General features: G+C 43.0%; 1 protein-coding gene across 4 annotated transcripts in view; it reads right to left on the bottom strand.

The window, feature by feature from the left end:
• ITPK1 (inositol-tetrakisphosphate 1-kinase) overlaps nt 1-14,213 on the bottom strand; it is a 143,754-nt gene that overhangs the window by 109,913 nt on the left and 19,628 nt on the right. The gene's annotated exons all lie outside the window — the stretch shown is intronic.

Raw genomic sequence — 14,213 nt, 5'->3', positions numbered from 1 at the left:
GTTCAATTCCATTCCCTGCCTAGGAAGCACTTCGGCAGCTTCTGAATCATGGCCTCAGAAGTGACCCAAGATGCATACTAAGCAGCTGCACCACTGGGACTGATACAGCTGCCAGGTGAGCAGAATTAGCAGGAGGTGATGCTATGAAGGGAGCATCTGAATTTTAGTCACTTCTACTTTGCTCTTCATTTCTCATTTGACCTCAGAGTGTGAGGTGAGAATTGCACCACAGAACTTTCCACACGCTTGGTAGATATTTGATTTTGATGCAAAGCTACATGTATAAATGTCAGGGAGAATGAACACAGCACCTTAAAGCTATTTATCATCTTATTTACAGTCTTGTTCTACCCCTGCCATCCTGGTACACAGAACACCTCCCAGAGCTACACACACACAGTGACTTGCATCAGTTGTTCTCTGTTTGAAACCCTTGCCAAGAAACTTCTAAGCTGTCCCATGGCTTATCTTCATCACAAGCACAAAGATATCCAGGCTGGCTTCAGGAACCAGCTCTGCAAACAGAGCAGGGAAAGGGACAAAGAAAGGGTACAGGCACAGGCCAGGTCCAGAACAGAGAGACTGCCCTGCAAGCTGGAGCACCCTGCCCAGATGTGCCATCCCACTGCAACTCCATTGCAGATACATCCCCACAGACCCACTGCTCAAGACAGATGATCCATTCTGGAAGCAGTGCCTCAGAACCACAATTATTTAAAACTCCAGCTGGTGATTGGTACTGGACTGTGTCAGGTGGACCTAACTGTGGTGGCCTCAGCAGAGGCAACAACCCTTACATCATGCAGCTGTGCCCAAAGAAAAGCTAATAAATTACAGAAGCAGCCATGCAAGCAAACACATATAGCTTCAACCTCATAAAGTATGTTCCGTTGTCCCAGCCTGAGCAAGCATCAACCTACTGGCTAGGACAGGACTCTATGTGCATCAGCCCCCAGTGCCAGCGTTTGCTTCAGGCAGAAATGGACACACACCCAGCTATGTGACCAGCGAGACAGACACAGTGTACTGGGATACCCTGTTCCAGATGGTGGGCAGTGTAGGTGTGGGGATACCAGAATGTGCAATGCCCCATGGTTTAGACACAACCTTGGACTTCAAAGACTTGTAATCAGGCTGGCTTCTGCTGGAGCACAGTTCAAACACTTGGGGTTTGTCAGAAAGGCGCAAGCCCCTGAATACTGCTTTGGCCAAGAGGGAACAGTTCTAGTGATCCTGAAACACCAGGAATAAGAGACTGGAGAGGCCTACTAATTATAGACCAAAATGTTGAGAATTGCAATTGGTAGAGCCGATTCAGGTAGATTTGTAGAGATGGGTGTCTGCTCTACCCGTATGAGAATTGAGATTCAGGTACATGCAGCCAGACAATGCCCACTCACTGCACTTGACAAGTTATCAAGCAAAACAAACTATTTCTGCTCTAGTCTTGAGAGCAGGACTGAATCCCTGGCACAAAACCCAGCTATCCCTGCTCTGTGCCACCCTCCCAATATATGCAGGCTATTTAAACGTGTTAGAACCTTCTCCTCACTTTGAGGACACAGGAAATTTAACTTAAAACTCAAAAGCCTCAGCAAGCACAAGACAGAAATCTCTCTTCTTCATCCCCACTAAGCCTATATATGAAAATCAAAGATCCTTTTGGGGCGAGGTCATGGAGCAGGACTGCCTAACTCTGCCCTCAATGCTTTTCTATGTCAGAGTGCCTGTGGTGGTGTCCATAGTTGCAACTGCTGCACACTGCTGAATACACAATGGCTCCTCCAGTTTTCCACCCAATACAGTAAGTCTTTCTTTTGAGAGCCCATTACAAAGATGCCCAAAGGGAAACGCAATCAATCTGCATCTATGACACAAATTGCTCCCTTCTTCCACTTCACCAGCCTGGAGTTTCTCTGGCCTAGAAGCAGCATGCAACACACAGCCACAACAGAGCTTGTCGTTGCTCAGCAAGAAAATTAAAAAGCTAATGAAACCAAGCACCTCTTGCAGAGAATTTTAAAACCCTCTTGCAGATAACAGTAGCTTGTAAGTAGTGGGTGATTAATATGCTGCCATTACAATGTGAGAAGCAATGATACAGCTCAGGCTGGCAAGAGGCATTCCAACTGTGTTTTGAGAAGAAACTATGAATCTCATAGAGAAAGAGTTAATAGCCAAATTGTCAAAACCATGATTTTCACACAGCTATGCAAGACAAATAAGAAGTATGAGGTGAGGAAAGCTTATTTTTTGTAGATTAGGGCAGCAGCCTGCTCAGAAGCATTCCAAGTATTGTAAGCTAAAACTTAAAATAACCAAACCAGCTACATTTTTGCTGTGTCTGCCCTGGAGTAAACAGAACAACTCAAAACTGCCATTGAAATACACCAGGCTTCAGATGGGACTGCTCCAGAGCAGCTGGAAGAATAGAAGCTGATGGCAAAGGCTGCATTTCTTGCTGTGCCTGCACACACACTAAATAAGCTTTGCTCTGCTTTGAAGAAGAAAAATCCTGGCAAGCTGGTTGAGAAAGAGTCAGTCCAAAGGTTTTCTATTATTTCCCCAAAATGAACTTTGCAAATTTACTGAGACTTTTGGAAACTGGCTGTAGTGCCGCAGGAGAAGGAAGAAGCGAGAGCAGCACACAATCAGGGCGAGAAGGGGTACCTGCTGCTGGTAGGATGTGACACATGCTTCATGGGAAGGAGGAAGCGATTACTAAGATTGGCTTGTTGTGCTGGGTCTTCCCCTTTTTCAGAAGAGAAGGGGGTGGGGGGGGGGTGTTCCCCTTTGGTTACCTGAAGCATGAGATCTTTTTATACTTAAGCTCAGGGGATGAGAAAGCATAGAAGCATATGTATTTTGAAGGTTAGTTAATTTGGGAAAAAATCTCTACCAAAAGAGCTTTTTTTTTAAAAAATAAGATATTTTAAAAACAAAAGGTATCCAAACAAGCTGGATGTCAAACAACCACACACCTCAGTTCTGGCATTAGCTAACTCTCTGCCTCAAAGATTTCCCAAGACAGATGACTCCAGGCTTTCCAGCCAGGCAGGTCACAGCTGCAGGCTCAGGGCAGCAAGACATCCCTTATGCAACCAAGCATGCAACACCATCTAACCACACTAACTGCCTCACATCACATGTGAAAGGGCTTAGGGACAGGCAGGGAAAGAAAGCTGATCCTACACACAAAAAACTATAGGGCCCTCAAAAAATAAGCAAACAGAATGAAGCTGGCTGTGGGCCGCAAACAATTCCCCAGCAAGGGGCTGGCTGTGCAGGACACTCAATGGAGACGAGATGGCTGCTGAATTAACTGCTCTGGGACTCTGACAGAGCCATGGACTAGCCACTACTTATTCCTATGGCGCTTAATACATCCTATGACCTTGGCGTACATCCTTTTGGGCTGTTTCTTTAGCAGAGGACAGGCTTTCTGATAGCTATGCTGATACATGCACCACAGCTGCACTTAACGTACATAGGATACTACAACAAAGTCCTCTCACCAATGCAAAACACAGATGCTTGCATGGGTACAGGACTGCAGCTCAGATACAAGCAGCAAACTGCACATTCTGCAGACAAGCCAGACAGTTAAGAACAATTAAGTGAGGGGTACAAGAACCTGTCCAGGAGAGGCAGAATGCTTCCAGAGGTACTAATGCCTGTCTCAAAGGTGCTGTCTCCTTTTTGGGGGGGAGGGAGGAGGGATATTTCACCTGGAGTACCAACCACTACTCTTGTATCTTTCATGGTGTTGCCCATGACCCTTCTTTCTTCCCATGCAGCTTGAAATTGAGCCATAGCCTACCAGAGGAAGGGCTCCCATTGCCAGCTGGCCTGCCTGCCTTCTGATATTGGCAAGAGGCTATACAAAACCCACAGCAAGTCTCTATTTCTGAGGGGAAAAGAAACATCATTATGAGCTGTTTTGCCCTTCTGCCTCCAAAGAGGCAACACAACTGGGTCAAAGAGACTGCATCTGTCTGCTTTCATTGAACAGATGTTTGAAAAACAGTCACTTTTAAACTATATTCTCAGAGGTCACTATTTTTAAAATACATTTCATTCCAAAGATCATCTAGCCAGGGATCTGCTACTCCAACCATCAGCCCAGGGGAGGAAAAACAAAAAAATAAGCAAATGTTAGAAAACCTCTGGGAGAAAAGGGGAAATGGTGTCTCAACATGATAAAACTAAACACCTAACTTACAGCAAAGCTTCAATCTCTTCAACTGGCTTAGTATGCCTAAAGCTATGGAAACCCATTCAGGTACAGCACAAATTACTGACGGGTGCTTTGCATGTTCCCTTCCTTCAGCACCACAGCTCTGCTGAATCACACACTGCAACACTTAAAGGAAAACCAGAAGCATTTAAGTAACTGCTGCATTAGCCTGCAATACCGATTAAAACCCAGAAACTTGTTATGACTTATTAGTTCTATGCCTGAAACCAGTGAACAACTCTACTGGATAATAAAAGCCTCACCATATGCGACAGCGATTGAAATAATTACCATGCAAGCTGACTTCATGTTTAAGTTAGAATGATGTATGGATTTAGAGAAGAATTCAATACCAAGTTACTAAAAATACATTAATCGGTGTTTTGGAATTGACGTTTTTCTACAGCCTCAAACTATGTACGATAATTGGCTTTTGGGGTTGGGTTTGCTGGTTTTTTTTTAACATCTAAACTAAACAGTTTGGACTAATTCCCCACAGCATCTAGGACATTATAATGAATGACAGTTAAAAGAGAAAACGACAATCAGGTCATGTATCATAGCCATGGTTAAATTAAGTAACATATTTTTGCCGTCTGGTCTGAGTGACAGATTGAAAAATGCCAGACCAAATTTACAATTCCAAAAGTAAAAAGCAATCTTTGTATCTGTTTTAATAGCCTACAAACTTATTAGTGCACGCAGTGAAGTTCATTTTCTCAGAGAGGAGGATGTTTCACCTCCAAAATTTCCCATGTAAAAAAGTGGCAAATAATAACAATGTATTGCTTTGATAAAAAAATAAAAACATTTTCCCAGAAAAGCAACACATTGGTAAAGGCAGTTGTATAAGTAATGCATCAGAGCAAAAACCTGCAGCTGCTAAGACTTTGCACCACACTGAAATTACCAGACACAGAGGAAGGTACCAGGCAAGCAACACCAAAGCAAGGCATCAGAACCAGCCAGCACTGGCCATCCGCAGCCTTGCAGACAGCCCGTTTCTCCTCCTAGCACACAGGCAAGCTCGGCTCTTTTGCCTTGCTTTTTCCATCAGCAGAATACCCTGCATTTCTGTCAGTAAATATGGGTGAGGATCCTTGTTTTTACTGTTTTTCATCACTGATGGACTCCACTTTATTGTCTATGAGGGAAGCAACCAAATGGCAACCCCAATCCAGGGGTGCTCAGTGTCTGAGGGCCCCGGCTCTCAGTCGCAGCCATCAGTGTACATGGAAGTTAACTGAGGGCATCTGAAATGTGGGAAGACTCTGCTGTAACATGAGGACTTTTTGTGGTTTGGTTTTTTGCACACGGAAAATCAAGCAGGCGATTGATCAGAGTTAATTTTACCAATATATATCCCACTAGTCTTACCTTTCAGCAAGCTTTTCCCCTTCAGTAATCACTATTTTGGAAAGATTTATGACTTAATTGGATCTAAAGTTGGCATTTGGGGGAGGGAGTCCTCAATTTTCTCAGACTGCAAAGCATCATAGATCCAAAGGAGAAGGGAAAAAAGTGCACCTTTATAATCCAGTAGGAACAGATAATGTAATATGGGGGAGAAAAGGTCTCACTTGAAACTAAGTGCTCTTTAGATGGGCTGAAAAAAATGAGACTTTGGGCTGTCACAGAGGACCTTTTAAGTAGAAAAAAAAATTAGAGGGTAGCCACATTTGTGCATTTCTTCCTTGTTTTTGTAACCAGGGAATGGTCCAGGCAATAGGCATCCTCATATATCAGACACTACAACACTGTGATTTTCACACCACCGCCCCATTCACACATGACATTTGGTAAAACCATCTGATCTTCTCCACGTCTTCAAAGCATTATATCATCCCATTTACAGTTATGAAAGTGCTTCTAAGAATGCTGGATCAGAACAAAGAGCCGGGACTAGAAAATAAGAGATAATCTTGGTAGGGCAGCAGCAGCATCACTCTGGTATTCATCTGCAGCACCCCTATGCTTCCACATGCCACAAATTACTACCACAACACACACAAATATTCACCAGCATCTCGCGGCAAAAATCCAGGTAGAAACCCACTAATCCCTTATCCTGCAAGAGCAATGACAATGTGAAGTATCCAACATCACAACTTCAGAGGTTTCAAGCAGCAGGAGGAAAAATGCCATGAAAGAAAGAAACCAGACACAGTAAGCAGTAACTAGAGGAAATAACTGCCTTTAGTCACCAAATATTAAGACAAAGTTTCAGTAATGGCTTAATGAAACATTACAGGGCTACTGATTTTAGCATTATAAAACAGGTATTGTGGAAATAAAATCTGTATATCCCAAGTTATAAAAGCCATAAAGTACAGTAAATACAAACTCAGAAAGGCTCTGTTTTCTTTTTAAAGTAACCATTCAAAATGGATCAGTGCTGCTGAGCTCTGCCAGACTCTTTTCTTGGAACTAGTGACCCCAGGTTCTGGGAGCCCATTCTTGCTGCTTTCCCAGTAGTGACACAAAGCCTTTAACCACAGTCTTTTGAGAAAAAACAACTGAAGGGCCATCAGTGGGAAGAAGGAATGATTAACAGCTGCACAGAAAAATTATTAAAGGCAATGAGTTATTGCCTACTAGACATTCAGAGGCATATATAGTACCTGATGACAATTATAAGCAATTGAGCAGGGTTCAGCCTTCAGCCATAGGCTTACACCACCAGACATTACCAGATCCAGTTTCCAGCTATGGCAGGCAGCCACACCATGTGAGCTCTTTATGACCTTATTAAAAACCATCTTTAAACCAAGCTGGTTTGGCACTGTATCTTCCATTACAAGACATTAATTTCCCAAAGGTCAGAGTGCTTCAAATTTGCAGGCTAAATCGTTCCAGCATCATCCTTTGGCTTCAATAAACTGCTTGCCTCCTTAAGCACTGCAAAGAGTATACACATCCTCTCTGCTCCCAGCTCCCTTTGTCTCCCCATGGCCCCGGCTACCCCAGCTACCCCAGGCCCTCTGCAAAAAGCAAACAAACGACCTATCCCTTCCAAAAGGCTTTCTAAGGTCACGAAGCACCAATGAAGACTGAAAGAGATGTGAGAAAAGGCAGCAGAGTCAGGATCTCTTCTGGGGACATATACAGTATTTGTAAGTACGTATATAGATGTATATAGAGAGAGATATATAAAAAAAAAATAAACACTCATTGCAGAGATTATTAGAGGATTCTAGAAATGTAAAATGTGATAGGATGGTTCCTATGACTGGCGTGTTGAAATGGAAGGATACAGGCTCTTCAGGGAAGGACAAGCAGGGGAGACAAGGAGGGGTTGTCACCCTCTATGTCACCGACCAGCTGGAGTACGTGGAGCTGTGCCTGGGGATGGATGAGGAACTGGCTGAGAGTTTATGGGTCACAATTAAAGGGAGGGCAGGGACTAATGACATTACAGTGGGGGTCTGCTACAAGCTGCCCAACCAGGAAGATCGACCAGATGAGGCCCTCTATAGACAGATAGGAGCAGCCTCACATTCACAGGCTCCTCATGGGGGACTTCAACCATCCCAGTATCTGTTGGAGGGACAACACAGCAGGGCGCAAGCAATGCCAGTGGTACGTGGAATGCATAGACAATCCCCTATTCACCAAGAAGTACATTAGTTTGCAGATTGGTATTTTGTTTACTTCTGACTTTCCAGATATTGCCAAATTGCAGGAAAAACCATATCCCACTTCTTAACATCTGTTACGCCGAAGCAGGAATGCAGATATTAGCGTCTCGTCAACTCCTCCAGTAGTAAATTGGAACATAAGACAAAACTGAAAGACTTGCCACGAAAAGCTGCCTATACTAAAGCTGAAAGAACAACTTACACAGACTCAGTGGATGAAGATTTCATCAGTGTCATTTCTGTATAACGCTGCTAGAACTGCTCCAGCCCGAAAGCTAATGGGAAATGCATACTTCCACTTCTTCCCTGTGCCAGTGGTGGATCCAACAAGCATACAGTATTCAGTTTTCTACAAGCCTTAAGTCATAACCTTTTTCACCTCAAAAAAGAGAACACCCTGTGTGCCCAAAAAGCACAGTGTAATGGTAAGCAACTGTGCGAAATGGCATTGGAACTGACTGCCAGAACAATGCCATTTTAAGAAAGTAAGCAACAAATTAGGACGGTCAGTCACAAATAGTCACATGAAACAAAGAGCAGTAACTGCAAAGGAACAGTGAACGACCCAACTGGCAGTTAACTGGAGGTATTTACTGTCAGGAAACAGCTAATAGATTTCTTACGCCGAAGCCCCGAAGCGGACTTACAAACAAGAACATGCTCAACTACAAAAGTGCTGCAAGCTGAAAGTGCAAGGCTGCAGGTTCAGTTCAGGCTCAGGGCTTCTCCCCTACAAAGCATCACCATCTTGTCATGGCAGGGAGAGCTGGCAGTATGCAACTCGTGCAATGACAGACTAGTACAGCTTTAAGTTTATACTATATGCCAGCTGCATTTTGATGCTTTTCAGGAAGCTTTGTCCAGCAATACACTAAATTCCTCCTACCTGTGTGCAGGTCTTTCTAACTTTATGCTCTGACAGCTCTTAAACCAAACTAGCTAACAGTACTGGTCAAATGCCTATTCTCTAGACTGAAATGCCATCACATCTAAAGTCAGTTGCAGTGCAGTGTAGGTGGAGTACTCCTCCGAACTCCACCTACAATTACACTGGCCTCTGCATTGCTTCTGAGCAGTATCAACTCTTGAACAGAGGTTTCCCAGTAAATCCCTGAATTGCACCAGACAAGATAATCAAGCTTCCTGTCTGTCTGCCTCCTTTCAAAGACCACATCTTTTGCAACAGGAACTAAGAATTAACAAGTGCTGAAGCAACGTACAGAGTGAAATCAATGCATGTGTGTATCTATCTATGTTTCTGCCTACCTACCTATAAAATCTATCTAGAAACTGGAGGCTCACCTTGCTTTAAACTCCTCAGCTCAGGTACTAAGAGCTATTTTATTGTACCAGCACAGCTTAGGGCAGACTTTAGTGCTCACCTAAGGATACAACCAGCTGCTGGGTTTTGCTTTATTTTCCACTTTCAAAATTCCCTGAACTGGTTTGATACCTTCTTGTACTACAGGAAAAACTAGACTGAACCATAGGCCCATTCTGACTGGAAAAGGAAAACAGGACGAGAAGGGCAGAGCACGGGTAAGAAGAGAATAGATCTTTTTGTTCCAGCACAGACAAGTCTGTCGAGGGAAGTGGAGAAAATAACTGGTCCACCCCACATCTGTACTAGAAGGACAACAGAATCAGGTTGCTCTTACAGATATCCATCTAGGAGAGCAGCTCTCAGAAATAAAGGATCTAAGGCAGATGCAAGCAAGCCTTGATTTATTCTGGGGCTTTCTTTAGGCTCCTGCCTCACTGTTCATTGTGACCCAACACAGTTACTTATTGTTCAATATGTGTTTTAATTTTTAACTTACGTACACCAAGGCTAGTAAAACCTGCACGCATATTTTACATGTATAAAACCTGCATACAGGTTTTGTATGTATGTATATCCTGAGAGCTTTCTCTCCGGATTGTAACAACTACCAATGTCCCTTTATTAAAACAGCTACCTCCTATGTTTTGGTTAATCAAATATATTCAAAGTTTCTGGGGCTTTTATAAGGCAAGATGAGGTTTGCATAGGGACAGCATACATTTTTCTCTTCAACTGAACAATGTACAATCACGAAGTACATTATGACATGCAGAAAGTTATTTCATTAATAGTTTTAGACTTAAGCACTATCAATCAGATTTAGGCATCAAGCGGTTCTTCTCTATTATTGCAGATAAGCTGTCCAAATCACTAATACCAGTTTACCAGTATTAATGCAAGTGACATACTGTTATCAGCTACCAAGCAAGGTTAAAGAAACAATACAGAGATCTGGGCTGATGGCATAAATCCTATATTTACCTACCTATATACCTCACCGTATCTATCTACGCAGAGAGAGAGGGATCTTCAGATTAAATATATTTACGTCATGCCCTACATATAAGCCTTCACAATACCTCCCTGGTCTATCTGGACAGGGAGAATTCAGATTGAAGAAGTGCAACACATCTGGGAGAGTTCAGATTGAAGAAGTGCAACACATCTGGTAAGCTAACAGACAACGTGCATAACTGTTGACAGCAACTGTCTTTTGTTTGGAAGAGGCAAACAAAAGAACAGAAGAGAAAAAATGACAAAAGGTGAACTGGTTTGGTCTCTCAAGCTCACATCAGAATTTTGAGTGCCCAACCTATCTTAGCCTGCAGTAAGCAGCCTTTCTGAAAGTGCCTGGCAATTGCCCTCTAAGAATCTAAGCCCTTTGGGACTTCTCTTAGTTTTAGGTATCTGCTACAGTCACTTCTAACAATGTTGCTGGAGCTTGCACACAGCTACCTGACAAAGGCATACAGAAAAAGAAACCATACTAGAAACAATCATTTACCATTTATCATTATTCACAGTCTGTCTTAACTAGACCATAATCCCTCTATACTGTGCATTTGTAAAGCATATCATCGACCCGGAGAACTACCACAACACTCTGGGGTTCTAGTAATGCAAATCAACTCTGATAGCAAAAATGATTCAAGAAAACAGTGTGTCTTCTTCAAGTCTCTGGAAGGTTTGCAGAGAGCTCGTGGGTCTTCTACCAAGCCGATGTTCAGCATGTTAAGACCACTTTGTAGCATTTGTTGTAACAGTGTAGAGGCTTAGAAGAAGAAATTCTTCATAATACTTGAAATCCCAAGAATGAATTAATTACGAGTATCTGAGGGGATACTCCTTCCTACAAATGCCTTTCTACAAAGGGCACAGGTATGGCAAGCCAACCTGAAAAGCCTTCTGTGTCTGCTAGATTCTCACACGCTAATCACAGCTCACAACTGCTTCTTGAGCAAAATAAGTATTTTTCTTCACAAGGTACTTGGGAGCAGACCTGTGCATAGGCTAGAAGCTGCCATTTCCACACCCCTCCTCTGCCCGCTCCCCATCACCTCTTTCCAGCACGCTGCAAGTGCTCCATTTACTTTCCTAAGTTTTATCTAGAATCCTGCCTTCTACCCAAATAAAAGCACTCTGGTGGCTTGCCCTGCCATTCAAAGAAGGAGCTTCAGCTGCTCTCATCTTCAACATAAGCACGCTGCACAAAGACCATCAATCCAGCATGGGCAGTATGACCAGGCTCTGCTGGGCCCCAGGCTGGCACTGCAGGTTCTGCAGGTCTCTTGCACATCTCGAGGTAGAATAAACACACACCTCCATTCTGTTAAAACCAAGGGGTACAGAAAGAGGCGCATATCTGCCAAGCCAGCTTTCCTCTAGAAACAGCTTTTAATGCACTAATCCTGGAACCAAATATTGTACATCCACTGCAACTTTCCAAGACTTTGGGAAACAGCCTTTGGGGAGTTTTTACAGAGGCCAGACACCCACTGAGACATGCGTGAGAAATGTGTAATGCACCAATTTTTTTTTCACTTCTTGGATCTGTAAAAGACTGGGCATTTCTTTGGCAGAAATTAGAGACATATTTAAATTCAGCAACTCGACATGCAAAAATGAGTTTATTCATCTCCAGCCAGGCTTCAAGTAAGATATATAGGTGTCTGGGGCTTTTTCCTTTATGCAAAACTTCATTATACAAACAAGAGAAAGTTAATGCCAGAATGTTAACATGTCTGCTCAGTGAGGAAACCCAATCGCCACTTTTCCCCCCCTCTCCATACGGGATGGCCCTAATGTTTTGGCACTGTACAAGTCAAACACCAAATTTTCCTCAGGTTTCATTAGCTTTGAGAGCACTTGTGATTCCTTGTCTCCTACACTCACCAAATGACCACTGTTTGCATACACAAGGAAGAAATTGTCCTCTTTGTTTATGGAACCAGAGTGATTCATAGACATAACTGACAACAAGAGCCTCTACCGAGAAGTTACTTACACACACTGCCACAGATACCAATCCAGTGTTTCATCAGGTTAAAAGGACATTCATGGGAAGGTTTAGCATGAAATAAGAAAGAGACATTCGTAGAAATCTTTTCTCCTCAAACTCTGCATCAGTTTAGGTACACATAACTCATCCAGTCAGCTCTTCTGTTTTGTTTAAGATGCATTTCAAGCTTCAGCCCTTAGTTTGGGACACTTACGAATGCAGCTATTATTTTAAAGAAGACTGGCTGGTTAAGCCCCAAATAAAAAGCCAGCTAAAAGCAGTTCCAGTATCACCTGAAATTAGGTTTCACCTTTATTTCACTGTGCAGCTTTCCCCAAACACAGTATGGGCCACATCAATGGAAAACAAAAAGCACTTGGAATCTGAAAAGCACCATTCTGCAGCCTGGTACACTATGCAAGAGGAAAAAGAAGAAAATACATGGTACAAAATAAAGAAACGTGAACTGGATTGTGTTTCTCCATTTGAGCAGATTCAGATGCCAATACCAATAATAGGAATTTCCTTCCCCTGCAACTGACTCTTCTGCTTACGTCAACATAGATCAAAGACGAATGATTTTACTTTATTTGGAAGCCTCATTAGAAAGGCTTGTGACAAAATGAAAGCTTGGCTTCCAACAAGCAATGATCATACTGTTTGAAAATATTTCATTTATTGACACATGGCCAACTTCCCTGAGAAGCAACAGGATAGAGCACTTGACAGCACTGCAGTGAATCATCTTTGTAATCTGCACAAATTACACACGATCCTGGAAACCAAGTAAAATGTCTGTAACTGCAATATTTGAGTATGGTCCTACTTACAAGAGAAAAGGCTCTAAATGGAAAGACAGTGAATTAATAAATGTTTTTTATTATACAGCACACAGCTGACGTGAACACTGGGACACACACAAAAACCACCACCCCCCCAAAAAACTGAACCCTGGGCAGGAACCTTACCAAAAGAGTTTTACATTGGTCTTGTTGGATGGGGCTGCAGCTTGAAGAGTTGGAAATCCAGAACAAGGTACTGCTGCCAACCTTTTAATATCAAGGCAATGTAGTTCATGAAGATTCACAGAAATACACCAAAACCTTTGGGCAGAGGTAGACATGCCATTGGCATGCACAGGATCAGCCAAAGCCAGGAAGCTTAAACTTGAAGCTGGAGCTGAGACTTTGCCTCATTGCCTGAAGTCTCCATCACTCGTGACAGTTTCTGCATCCCAAAAGGGCAAAACAGTATCTCTCGGAAATCTCCACCCTAGATAGTGAAAATCCCTTGTCCTGGTGCCTAGACCACTTCAGAGAAGCACATCTACATGTGTGTTACAAACATACCTATTTTATCAGGCATTTTATCTACTTTACATTACACTGAAGTTTGCTATTAAAGAAAGATGAAAATTCTACTTATTTTTTCCAGTCCACTGGCTTCTTGCTTTAAGCACTAGCATATGTATAGGTCTGCCAGAACACCCATTTTCTTGTTTGCTTTGGTGGCTTGTTTACAGTACAGTAAGAGAGAAAAAAAAGTCCCAAACTTCTATAAATCATAAGACATCTACGGCCTGTTTTTTATCCAAGCTGTACGACAAAATGCACATCCCGCCATAAGGTCCAGCCAACGACAAAGACAGAAGTTCTTCAACGTAAATCCTATTTGCTCATAGGAAGTTTACAGCCCCACTTCTCTGAACCAGTTTTTACTGCTCAGATTCAGTCCTTCAGCAGACACCACTCTGCCTAAAAGGCCACCCTCAGAGGTCTGCCTTGGGACAACACGCACAGCACGTGCCTTGCTGTCTCCCATAACCCTGACCTTCCACAGCACATCTTGCTACTAATCACTCCTGCACAGGCACATTGGGGTACACACACACAGGGTGCTCTAATTAACCCTGCCCTTGTTTTTGCCATAAATTATCCCAGACAGCAGCTGTTACACCCATCGCTTCCATCAGTGACTGAGCACATGTGTTCTTAGACCACAGCTTTCCCAAATTTG

The sequence above is a fragment of the Strigops habroptila genome, chromosome 4 (genome assembly GCF_004027225.2).
Source record: "Strigops habroptila isolate Jane chromosome 4, bStrHab1.2.pri, whole genome shotgun sequence".
NCBI classification, from domain to species: Eukaryota; Metazoa; Chordata; class Aves; order Psittaciformes; family Psittacidae; genus Strigops; species Strigops habroptila.
The sequence above is the reverse complement of the archived record's forward strand: the minus strand, read 5'-3'. Positions and strand labels throughout refer to the sequence as shown.